General features: G+C 35.3%; 1 protein-coding gene across 4 annotated transcripts in view; it reads right to left on the reverse strand.

Moving 5' to 3' along the window:
- PCDH7 (protocadherin 7) overlaps positions 1–13,062 on the reverse strand; it is a 405,762-nt gene that overhangs the window by 67,158 nt on the left and 325,542 nt on the right. The gene's annotated exons all lie outside the window — the stretch shown is intronic.

Below are 13,062 nucleotides of genomic sequence, written 5' to 3' on the forward strand. Positions count from 1 at the left end.
TAATTTTCTTGATGAATAACTGATTTTCTTTCATATGGATAAAAAAATAGTCTTGTTTGTAAATAAATAGACACACATGTACATGAAAGCATATTAAGATGAATTTAAAATATAGCTTCAGAAAGATGATGTGTTTTTGGCGTTTGGGAAAATAACAGCCTCACAGTGAATTAATACTATGCATTTTCTGTATATATATTTCCTCTCTCAGACTTAAAAAAATCTACTAAAGACTCTTCTACCTGTGAGTGAGCTTTGAATTACCTTTGCTTCTGTCAAAGCCCATTTATCAACCTGACAGCATGAATCTCTAAAAGCAAATAAGGGCAGGAAGGGGCCCTGCACTCTCGGCTTGGCAGAATTAAGCTTCTTTTCCACAAAGGAAAGGCATCCTAGAGACAGCTATAATATTTTACACAAACTCAGCGAAATACTACATAGTGTCTTTTTTTGGAGGACCTATATAAATTGTGTCTGATATAAGTCTAAATGTCCCTACCTTGCAACAGTGTATTAACAAATACATATATTTATTCATCTCCATAAATCTAATATACTTAACTTTAAAATGTAGGGGTTCAGAAGAAAAAAATATAATACAACCTCCTCTGTAAAAGTAACTTCCGATTATGTATTCTTTTGATATTTTTGCATATGTTCTTATAGTTTTTGTATAGAAACCTAAAGACAAAATGATTTGATATTCCTTGAGAAATATTTTCTATAGGCTACACTGATTTTAAAAATCTGATTAGGTCTACATAAGCCTAAGTTTAATACAGTGGTCATTCGATTAATACAACAAAATGGTTTGCTTGAACAAATACCTATATGTAAACATTCAACATCTGGGCACAGAGGTCTGTGTTTTATTAACCAATGTCCTTGAGAACATATCTCTGTAACTTGAGCAACTCCCTTTTCACTAATGGAGTGGAACATCATCATAGAGAGAATTCTCTTAAACAAAAAGTCATTCTTATTGGATCTTGCTGGATCAATGATGCTAAAAACATTACCCCAGTTTGAAAAGTATTCATTGTCAGATGTCCATCTAAATATTTATGGCCATTTTGTTTAAATGAAACACGTTAAAAATTATACCATTGAATGATGGACATATGGAGCATATGTGTTGGTAAATTGATAAATCATACTCCAGGTGAAGTGAACTCTTTAGAACACCCAGAGTAGAAGTTGATGGTGGGCAAAAAAACATTCATTCTCACACATACATGCATATTTCATGCTTTTCCAAGAAGTCACTTTGTATCAATTCTGCCTTCAATTGAAAGGAAAATTCATTTTAGGCTTGGGCTACTTTTATTTTTTATTTTTTAATTTTATTGGAGTATAGTTGATTTACAATGCTGTGTTAGTTTTAGGTGTACAGCAAAGTGATTCAGCTATACATATAAATATATTATATATTTATATATAAATATAAATATATAAATATATAATAATGAATATAAATATATTCATTCTTTTTCAGATTCTTTTCTCATATAGGTTATCACAGAATACTGAGTAGAGTTCCCTGTGCTAGACAGTAGGTCTTTGTTGGTTATCTATCAGTGTGTGTATGTTCATCCTAAGCTCCTGATTTCTCTCTCCCTGCCATGTTTCCCTTTTGGTAACCATAAGTTTGTTTTCGATATCTGTAAGTCTGTTTCTGTTTTATAAATAAGTTCATTTGTAACATTTTTTAAATTAGATACCTTTACCTTTTTAAATTGAAGTCTGACTAGATAAGTCTATTTTCAGATTGAAAACCAGATCATTTGCATTATGTATCTCAATAATACAATTAAAGTATTTGAGCTGTGAAAGATTATTGCATAATATTTCAGCTTTTAAGAAGGCAAAAGCTAAAAATAAAATAAAATAAAATAAAATGTTAGTGTCCAACATTCAAAAAAAAAAGGCAAAACTTCAAAAATTCAGCTTACAGTTGATTGGTTGAGAGAATCGCCAACTGAAAATGAACTAAAACTGAGAAAACGTGAGATTAATTTATATTCTTACAAAACACACAAAATGGGTGAAAGGGGTCAAAAGGTACAAACCTCCAGTTATAAAATAAGTCATAGGGATATAATGTACAGCATGGTGACTATAGTTGATAATACTGTATTGCATATTTGAAAGTTTGTGAAAACAGTAGATCTTAAACGTTCTCATCACAGGAAAAAACTTTTTGTAATTATATATGATGACAGATGTTAAGTAGACTAATTGTAGTGATCATTTCACAATATATACAAACATCAAATCATTATGTTGTACACCTGAAGTTAATATAACATTATATGTCAATTTTAATACATACATACACATACACACACAAAGAAGTAAAACAATAAAAGAAAGACAAATACCCCCCAATATAGCTAATGCAATCTTATAAACAGATATAAAAATTAGCAAATATAAGCATGAAAAAAGTATTAGAAAAAATGATGCCACATGGACAGGTGACCTAATACGAAAATTTTCCTCACCTTTTTTTATAGAAAGGTTTCAGTTTTTGAGGAAATTTTGGTATAATTACATATAACTTGTATTATCATTTGTTCTGCAAAGTTTACACCAAAACTAAAGGTTATTCTAAAGCACTTCAAGTCATTAAAGTATCGTTTTGAAGGAGATGTATTGCAATCTCAGTTTTGCTTTCCTTAAGTATTATTTTTAATAATATGTAAGGTGATGCTCATTTCTTCTCCCTGGGATTTCTCTGATAATTTTTTTGGTTACAAAATTCTTCAAATGATTGCTGAGAATGCCCTAAATTCCATTAAAAGGAAGGGTATTTTCATAAGGAAACTTGAGGCATGAGGTACCATGGAGACGTACTTATTTCTGCAAAGTGAATGAATTGGATGAGGTTTTTGTTTTATTTTTTTAATAAATTTATTTATTTATTTTTGGCTGTGTTGGGCCTTCGTTTCTGTGCGAGGGCTTTCTCTAGTTGCGGCAAGCGGGGGCCACTCTTCATCGCGGTGCGCGGGCCTCTCACTGTCGCGGCCTCTCTTGTTGCGGAGCACAGGCTCCAGACGCGCAGGCTCAGTAGTTGTGGCTCACGGGCCTAGTTGCTCCTCGGCATGTGGGATCTTCCCAGACCAGGGCTCGAACCCGTGTCCCCTGCATTGGCAGGCTGACTCTCAACCACTGTGCCACCAGGGAAACCCCTGGATCAGGTTTTTAATGGCCAGATTGAACAGAATAAACCAAGTCCTCCATGGCTTAATGTTTCTGAAAGTCTAAAGGCCTCTTCTGCAACAGTTGGCAGAGGGCTGCATTATGGTTGAAGTAAACTCCCTTTTTAAAAACTCTTATTTATCCCTAAAAATAAAGACACAGAGGAGGAAATCATAGAGTATTTTAAAAAGCATTTATATTGTCTATCAGTTTAGCATTTATCTCAGACATAACAGCTATTTCAATATGTAAATACACACGCATATTAAGAAGTTATGTGTACTTAACAAAGAGGTCATCTTTTCTGTTACCCCAACATTTCTAGGACAAAGTCAAGGGAAGTATCTGGAACCATATTTTAAAACAAATGTTATTCTCTGAATTATAGGTCTTATGTCTGTTCTGGAAATAGTTGCGTGGCCAGTGTAATTATGGCTTATGTGAGTCACAGAAGCTGCTCTAGGCACTGTTCATCTTATTTATACTCTAGCCCTGGAACAAATACTCAGAAGTTAAGGATACAGTGACAAAGACCGATGTCAGGTGAAGTTCAATGGCCACAGCCTCCTTTCTTATAACTCGAACTAAGCTTAAGGATCCCAGCAGACAGGTTAGGGAGACCTCCTACCTCCCTGGAAGTCTTCAGTAGTTATGAGGGGACATACAAGGCAGATCACAGCTTCGTTTGAGGTCTGACCTTGCTGGGCTATTATAGAGAATTGAATCCTACTGAAAAATTTGGCCATAGCAATTTTCTCTACAGCAGAATAATGTACTTCACAAGAGAAGTGTCAGATTATTGAATTCTTTGTGCTGAAATGCTCTTTGTAACAGGGTGTATGTATTGGACCCTACAAGCCAAATACAGTTCCTATACATTCTGTCCAGCTTCAGCTTACAAGTCATCTTGCTGTGTGGGAATTTTTATACAGCAACAATGTGTTAGTCGAATGCCACTGAATGTTTTTTCTATTTTCTCTTGAGTTAATAGAATCAAAGGAAAGAAAGAAGACAAAAATTATGAGAATTGTAGTTTCAAAAGTAGAAAAAATATTAAAGTCCCATTTTCCCACAAGACAAAAGTAGCAATACATTTAGAAAATCTTGTCTCCATATTCAGTCTCTCTAAAAGTAATTGTGTGTGGACTGTATCAGACTGTAAGCCCATGGGTGGAAGAAACTATGTATTTAAAAACAGTTATGAAGAATTAGATCCTTAAGAAGTAGACAGCAAATGTTGAAAAAGCATCTTTTGATATAAGAGAGACTGTGAGGCTTAAAATATTCTTTATTCAAGACTGGGGGAGAATTTTTGCTGTTCTCATTATTTCATTGTATGTATAATTTATTTTTAACAATTTAATATCTCTTGCTGTGGACAATCTTCTACTATATCTTAGAATGAACTTTTCAAGATTCCCTACAGATCTTTTAAAGAAGAAGCTTGTTTGATTCATTGAAATTTTTTAAAAAGGTGTTGTAAGCTCATTAAAAGAAATGAATTAAGTTGGTGACATAATGGAAGCTTAGCAAACATTATGTTACTCCTCACTCATTTCATATATACTTATATTTCTTTCTGGTGCCTTGATAATGTTTCATTTTGTGATCTGGTCAATTTTCACTCTCACTCCCTTATCCTTCCAGCTAATATTTACTGGAAGTACTTACTATACTAAGTACTATAATACATGCAACAGTCCAGGGCAATGCAGCTAATACTATCCTCATTTTTTGGAGAAAGAAATTGAGTCTCAACAATTTAAAGTCTTGCCTCACAAGGCAAGTAAACAGCAGAGCTCAGAGTCCAATCCTGGCCTTTCTAATCTTAATCAGGCATATTACAGCTCATAGATGAAACTTCTCTGAATTAGACTTTGAGAGTCATATCCGTTAGGAATTGAAATAGATCTTAGGGATTACTGGGAATAGTGGTTCCCAAACCTTGCTGTGCAATCAAAATCACTATGGAGTAAAGAACACAGATTCTTGGGCACTGGTCCTAAATTCAGATTATTCTGGACTGGGCTGGAGCTAAGGTATTTGTATTTTGAACATGCTTCACAGCTGAATGGATGTGCAGTGGATTTGGAAAGCATGGAACTCTTCCAGATCCATTATTTTAGAAATGAGACAGCTGAGACTTGTGTTTGTGATGAAGAGAGGAATAAAGCCCAGACTTCTCCTCCTCTCACCAGTCCTTTTTCTACTCTATCATGATCAGCAACTAGTCCTTGTGTATGACTGTACCCGGGGACTGCATAATTATTATTTTATTTCTCTTTACTGTCTCTGCAGCTGAGCAGGGCCCAATGGGATCTTCCCAAGTCAGACTCCTCCCATATATCCTCTCCTGTAGCTCCTCTCTGAAGTACCCAGATAACAGTATCTTATGCATATTTCCTGAGTTTTTCAGATGCTAAAACAACCACCAAATGGAAGACTTTAACTACCTGATGATAGTGATCAGTTAGCCCGCAGACCTGCTGACGCCTGAGGATTGATAACGTCAACTGCCCTGTTACCTCACCATCAACCAGAGAATTGTGCCTGAGCTGATCACATACCCTCGGACACCCTTCCCTCACCGGGTCTTTACAAATGCTTTGCTGAAACCCGTGGGGGAGTTCAGGGTTTTTTTGAGCAGAAGCCGCCTGTTCTCCTTGCATGGCCCTGTAATAAACCTTTCTCTATTCCAAGCTCTGACGTTTTGGTATTGTTTGGCCTCACTGTGCGTCAGGCACACGAATTTGCGTCGGTAATATCTCTAGTCATTTTTCTTTAGAAAACTGTGAATGAAATGAATGCATTTATTGAGAGAGACTTGCTTAAAAATGTTCATGAAATACTGTGCCTTGTCTACTATTATTTTGGTTAAAGGAAACAGAGGGAGCAATGGAAGCTTTATGAAAAAATATTTAATACCCCAGATGGTACCCTCCATATGGGAGAGCATATTTGGGTTGTTAAGTATTGTGTCGGTGGCCTGACCAAAGCATATTAAACCCCATTTAAAATCAAAGTTCATGTCAAAGTACCTTGAAAGAGCAATCCCATAGTGAAATTCCAGAGGGGGAAGTGCACAGAACAGATTAATAAAGCCCATTAGAAGGTGTTTGTTTGAGACACTGTTAAACTTTGAGAATGTGGCTTTGGTGAGTGAGAAAGGCTAATGATGACACCTGAACTAATTTCCCACTTGAATTCTCACTTTATTTTTAATCTTATATTAAATATGAAGAGAAAAATTAAAGGAATATAAATTTTCTGAAAGCTTCTTAGTGTTTGGGCAGACTGTGTGTCTTTTTTTTAATGGCGGTGGCTTATGAGTACATTTATTCTTATGTAATAGACCATTAGTATTACGTTAGAAAACTCATCTCATTAAAACAATATTCAAGCTGAACTAGCTCTAAGCCCTTCCTTTAACATGGGGGAAAGGAAGCATTTCCTTCTAATTCAGGGATCCCGAACTCCCTGGCCGAGGACCAGTACCAATCATCAGCCTGTTAAGAAGCGGGCTTCACAGTAGGAGGTGAGCAACAGGTGAGTGAGCAAAGCTTCATCTGTTGCTCCCCGTCGCCCGCATTACCACTTGAACCATCCCCCCCAAACCCCCGTGGAAAAACTGTCTTCCAGGAAACCGGTCCCGGGTGCTAAAAAGGTTGGGGACTGCTGTTCTAATTATTTGCAGGTATTATCTCCTAAATTACAGAGTGAACCTTAAGAAAAAATAGCCTCGTCTTGCACTGCATTGTAGTGTCCCAGAAACTCAAGTGAAGCCTTACTTGAATTAGATGTGAATATTTGTTGAATGAAGGATGTGGCTGACGTGGAACTGGATGGTGATCATTGGTCAGCATGATGTTTCTGAGGATACAAGGAACACTCACATACAAGATACTAGCTTTCAAGAACACTGAAAGGAAAATGTGGCAGTACTACCTAGGTCTAGAACTTAATCACCCTATAGCATGTATCTTCCAGTTTCACCTCTATTATCAGTGGAACTCCGTTGCTATCCCTGAAATCGTATTACACAATTAAAAGTGTCCTGAGGGCTTCCCTGGTGGCGCAGTGGTTGAGAATCTGCCTGCCAATGCAGGGGACACGGGTTCGAGCCCTGGTCTGGGAAGATCCCACATGCCGCGGAGCAACTGGGCTCATGAGCCACAATTACTGAGCCTGCGCGTCTGGAGCCTGTGCTCCGCAACAAGAGAGGCCGCGATAGTGAGAGGCCCGCGCACTGCGATGAAGAGTGGCGCCCCCTCGCCGCAACTGGAGAAAGCCCTCGCACAGAAACAAAGACCCAACACAGCCATAGATGAATAAACAAATGAATAAATTAAAAAAAAAAAAGTGTCCTGATATAATTTTTTCCCTGGTTCTAACAGATTCTAGAGTCATAGGCAATTTCTGTTAATATTACAGTGAACTCTAGTGGTTGATAATGACTATCAACTCTACTTTGATAGAATGCTTTTCGATTTTCTTAAGAGTTAAAAAGCTGAAGAAAGGAAAAAACAAAGAAGATAAGGCAAAAAGCATCCAGTCACAATGACAGGCCCTTAGCACTTACTACTCAGTACCCACTGATTCATTTAATAATCATTTGTCAAATGTCTACTGGACACATGATTCTGTCGCTTAATGCCACGCATTTTTCTAAAGTCCTAACTGACACAGGAACCGCATGTCATATTTCCTCTTCCACTGCTGACTACATGCTTTGTAATGGAGAAGCATTAATTTTACCTTGAATGTGATCTCTTAGCAACAGGTAAGTGAGGGAAAAGAAAGTTGAAAATTGCAACCCTGACTCCAAACTACAAAGACAATTTTCTGTAAAGTCCATTTAATTTTAAGTCTTTTTTCTGCCTCTCAGACAGCCTTCCCACTAAGCACCGCTATTAAAGCGCTGCTCATTCCACCTCACCAAGAATTGCTCTCCTGGTTGTTAAGATGACTCACAGCCAAGTACACTAGACTGAAGCTGACACGTGGATCTTATATTTATTGCCAATATGCAGGGGAAAGGAGGAGAACAAGTCAAATGTCTAGTGTCCCTGCAATGCCAGAGGAAAATAATAACATGCCAGGTTTACACAGCGTCCCTCAGAGGGGTGTCTTACTTCTTCACAAAAGCACCATGGGGTGATAAAGTACATTACCATATTATTTGACAACTGGAATTCTAAATTAAAGATTTTTACCACATTCGAAATCAAAGTAAGTCAACTGGAGAACTGTAATCAAATGTAATTATCTTCATTAATGACAATGTAAGTTGTTCACAATGAAAAAAGCCCTGAAATAATACGTAAACAAAATTCTAATTCTGTAAGTAACGTGTTTCTGACAGAATTGATTGTATCCCCCAAAGATACGATGAACACCTCCCATTACAGAATGTGAACTTATTTGGAAATTGGGTCCTTACAGACATAAGATGTGGTCATACTGGACCCTTAATCCAATATGGCTGGTATCCTTATAAGAACAGGGAAGACAATGTGAAGACAGACACACATGATGAACACCACATGGTTACAGAGGCAGAGACTGGAGCAATGCAGCTGTAAATCAAGTAAGGCCAAGGATTGCTGCCACTACCAGAAGTTAGGAAGAGGCAAGGAGTGATTCTACTTAGAGATTTTGGAGGAACTGTGGCCTTGCTAAGACCTTGATTTTGGACTTTTAGACTCCACAACTGTGAAAGAATAAATTTCTGTTGTTTTAAGTCACCACCACCCCCCCTCCACCCAGAACATGCTCCATACAAGCATACAGCAAAATGAGAATACTACATGCATATGTGTCAATATTTTCAAAGTTGTTATCTCTGGGTGATAGGAAGAAATCTGACTTTTTAAATGCATGTTGTTTCCAAACTTCCTATATTAAATATGTTGTTCTGTTGTATTAAAATAACATATAATAAATAATCACAGAAGGGCTAATCCCCAGCATGGCCAAGTGGACATAAGCAAAATTTTATCTGATTTTCTTCTATTGATAATCTAAATTTCTTTGTACCTAACATTCTAAGTTTTCATTTTGAAAACGGTACTGATACTTACTACATGGCCCATAACATAATGCTAGGTCCCTTAACCTGCTTTTTGATATACAGTATCTTGTAATAGACATGGGGGAAAAAAAACCCAAATATTCAAATCATCTTGAGCTTTCAACACATTTTTACAGACTTTGTGTCTGTAAAACATCAAGCATAAAAGTAGTATGTAGTTTTCGCTCGGAACTGGGTTAAATCTCTTCAACGATTACCAGCTATTTGATTTGAGGAGGATTGCTAAACTTATCTTAATCTCAGATTCCTCATCTATAAAATGGTGACATTTATAAAAAACCTACACTCATTGAGATAATATATAGAAGACATAACATGAGAATTGCTTAGCCCAATGTCTAACACATGCATGCTCATTAAATATTAGATAACATTATACTCTACAGACTGGGACAGACAATTTAAATAATGAACATACTATTATGAATATCCCCTTGTCTTAAAGAAGATAACATCATTCTTTAAAATCAATTATCTATTGCTTTCAACGTTAGCAGTACCATTTAATTTGTGCAGTCCCTTTTAAAAATAACTTAACCTGAGAATCAGTTTGCTCAACTGTGAAATGGAAAAAAATAATACATATCTCATGTGGACAGTTTTGGAAAAAAAATAATATTGATAATAACTACTATAATTTATTGAATATGATGATGAGTCAGGCCCTAGATTAAACACTGCATGCATAGTAGTATATTCAATTCTTGCAAAATGTTTGTGAATTATTTTGAGGAATCAATGCCCAAGATTTAAATGTAGGTGAACCATGTAAATCTAAAGGAATAATAAGTTGGTGTTAGAAATGATATATTGTGTACTTGCTTGTATTAAACTTATATTATAGTCTGAATATTTAAATAAGCTTTTTGAAGAAAAAGATATATCAATACATGTATTTTCCCTGCCATTACAGCAATCACATGGCCCACAGCTTTGATAAATGCTTTGAATAAATGAATACATGAACGAGTGAGAGAATTAATTAATGAATAATAACCTATCTGTCTGGAAGCATCTGAGTTTTCAGGTATGTTAAAGATTTGTGGGCTTAACAAGGTCTTTCTTTTTAAAAATTGCATTTTAATCTTTATTCGCTCAGTATCTTTTCAGACATCCAATAAGGATTAACTCAGCAAATACATTATTCACACATGTAATTATACACACACACGCTCTCTATATGAATATACTACTTACAGTATGTAAATTGTATGCAGCCTCAAATTTTATACAAAAAATGACAACAAAACTTGGTGTTTCCTTCAATATTTTAAAAACTATGAAAATGTGAAATTTTTACATTGCCTAAAGCCCCTGTTGCACTTCATACCAATCAAAAGCACACAGGAAAAATCAGGTTTCATGGGACATACACACAGAAACACAAAATTACATTTTGTATGGCCCTGTGGCATTTTGACAAAATGGTCCTGAAAAGAATATGAAGAATGAGTATGAGAGGATCATGAATGTAGAAGGAAATTGTTTTTATTGATTTTCATTGGCACTACAGTTCCTAACACAAGAAATAAATTTATGAAATCAGTTATAATTTTGACACTGAGAGGCAGGCTACCTTTAGCACCCAGAAAGTTGGCTCTCATATCTTTCTGATTATTAATTTCTGAGTTTCAGACCTGTTTCTGATGTCCAAATGATAAAAAAAAACAGGACAAAATAAAGGAAATGAGATATTTTAAAAGAACAAGAGAACTATTATTTTTATCCTCCAGGAAGATCTTAGAATCTATATTGGTTCTTTTATGTATTACTTAATTTCTTTTGTACGCTATGCTACCCTGTTACAACAGTAAAAATGTAACTTAGAAACACAGAGATAGAATGCAGTATCCCTAGCGCATTCAGATTTATCGTATTGTTCTAGGAGGCTCTCCAAATTTTTTTAAATGTTGGAAATCATACAGTTATAATAGATGGCTATCATACTGTCAGTGGCTTTTGGTTTTCTGATAACTTTACAGAAGCCAGATTTCAGATACCATCTTTAATATAACAAATAAATGTAATATACAAACTATATGAATCTGAAACAATCTTGTAAGAATGGTTTCTTTGGATGTTAAACAGTTGCTGAATCCATTGTTCCTCTCCCTTGTGTATGGGACTATTTCTATTTGCTTTCTGACACATTATTAAATGCAATCATAAAGCAGAGTGTTTCCTGGAGCAGAAGAGAAGCAGAGGGAAATTATGTTACTCAGAATATCCTAAATTCAATAAACAAAGTCTCTGTGTATATGCACAACCAATTAAACCATGTTGACTCAATTGGTCAATCAATTCTGATTCAAAGCAAAGGTCAGCTCAGTCAAACCAGCAATCAATTAAAAAAAAAAATCAGTAAAAACTTTAACTTTCAATGTGCATGCTTGGAATATTACAGGTGATGCAATTATTCCAGAAACAAAGAAGAAAACTCTAATTATGTAACACTGAGTTTAAAATTGAGTTTTAAGTTTGTTTTGTTAAAATATTCTTTATACTCTTTCTTGCCTCAGGATATTTTTTTAACTGCAAAAGAAGGAAATTAATTTAAACACAAGGAGACACATTTTTCTTTGAGAAGATCTAGATAAATTTTATAATGAAAAAACAACTATGATTTTATATTTTCTAATAGTTATAGTCTCAGGGACTAAATAAAGTAGGATCTGTTAGATTAACCCTCTAGAAAACAATTAAAATGATAATCTTTGGATTTTGCATCATCATCATCATATCACTATCTGAATACCTTATACATTACATGACTTTAAAAAAAATCAAACAAACAAACAAAAATGATTTCATGAACCATGCAGTGTTGGGAGACAAACCTAGCACACCAATTATCACCTGGTAGCTTCTGCTAAAATAGATTTTAAAATAAAATCACAAATATTCAATCCAGGGGACATCTTAAATGCCCAAAACACAGACTTGAAAGAAAACACACACACTGTAATTTAAGGCTTTCTTAAAAATGATACATGTTCTAGCATTTTATGTTCCACAGAAACCAACATGACAATAAAGGGAAGTCAGTAAAGAGCCCAGGCTTGTTCTTTCAAAGAGAAGACTGTACTGTGAAATGGTTACAACCTGGGCTCAGAGAGGTCTGGACAGAAACCAAGATTCCCTCTTACAAGTGAAATAAACTTGCACAAGTTACTTCACAGCCTAGGTCTTGTCTTCTTGAGAATAGTGAAAAATTTCCCTAAATTTGTAATGATATTTAACCAAAATAATGTGTGCTATGTGCTTACTACAGAGAATGTTGAAAACTTGGCATTCGATAAGCTATTATCGCTATTGATACGTTACGTAAGTTAACTAAATCAAAGATTTCATCCACAAGGTGGAGGGTTCCTGTTCTTCTAAGGGAAACATAATGAAAAATCACTAACTAAAAAAAAAAATTTAATGAGATTACAAGACAAAATTATACACTAACCTTCACATATACAAAAATTGAATATTTTAGACTTTGGAGATGGTAGGAAATGATTGCTTTTAGGGAGTATTTAACACTTAACGTATATAGACGGTATTAAAAATGTACACAGAAGTAGCCTAAGTAGACAACAAACACTTGGTAAAATGAGCTTTGGCGGATGTCCAATAACAAATAATAAAAACTATCCCCTCAAGGGGCTTTAATTAAATGTTTGGCCACTAAGGGCCATCCAAACAATATGGGAATACACAAGACAAAACCATTTAAGAATTTGATGGTACTTGGAGCTCTTTGGAGATGCAACAAATAGGAG

Source organism: Balaenoptera ricei, chromosome 5, assembly GCF_028023285.1.
Source record: "Balaenoptera ricei isolate mBalRic1 chromosome 5, mBalRic1.hap2, whole genome shotgun sequence".
NCBI lineage: Eukaryota > Metazoa > Chordata > Mammalia > Artiodactyla > Balaenopteridae > Balaenoptera > Balaenoptera ricei.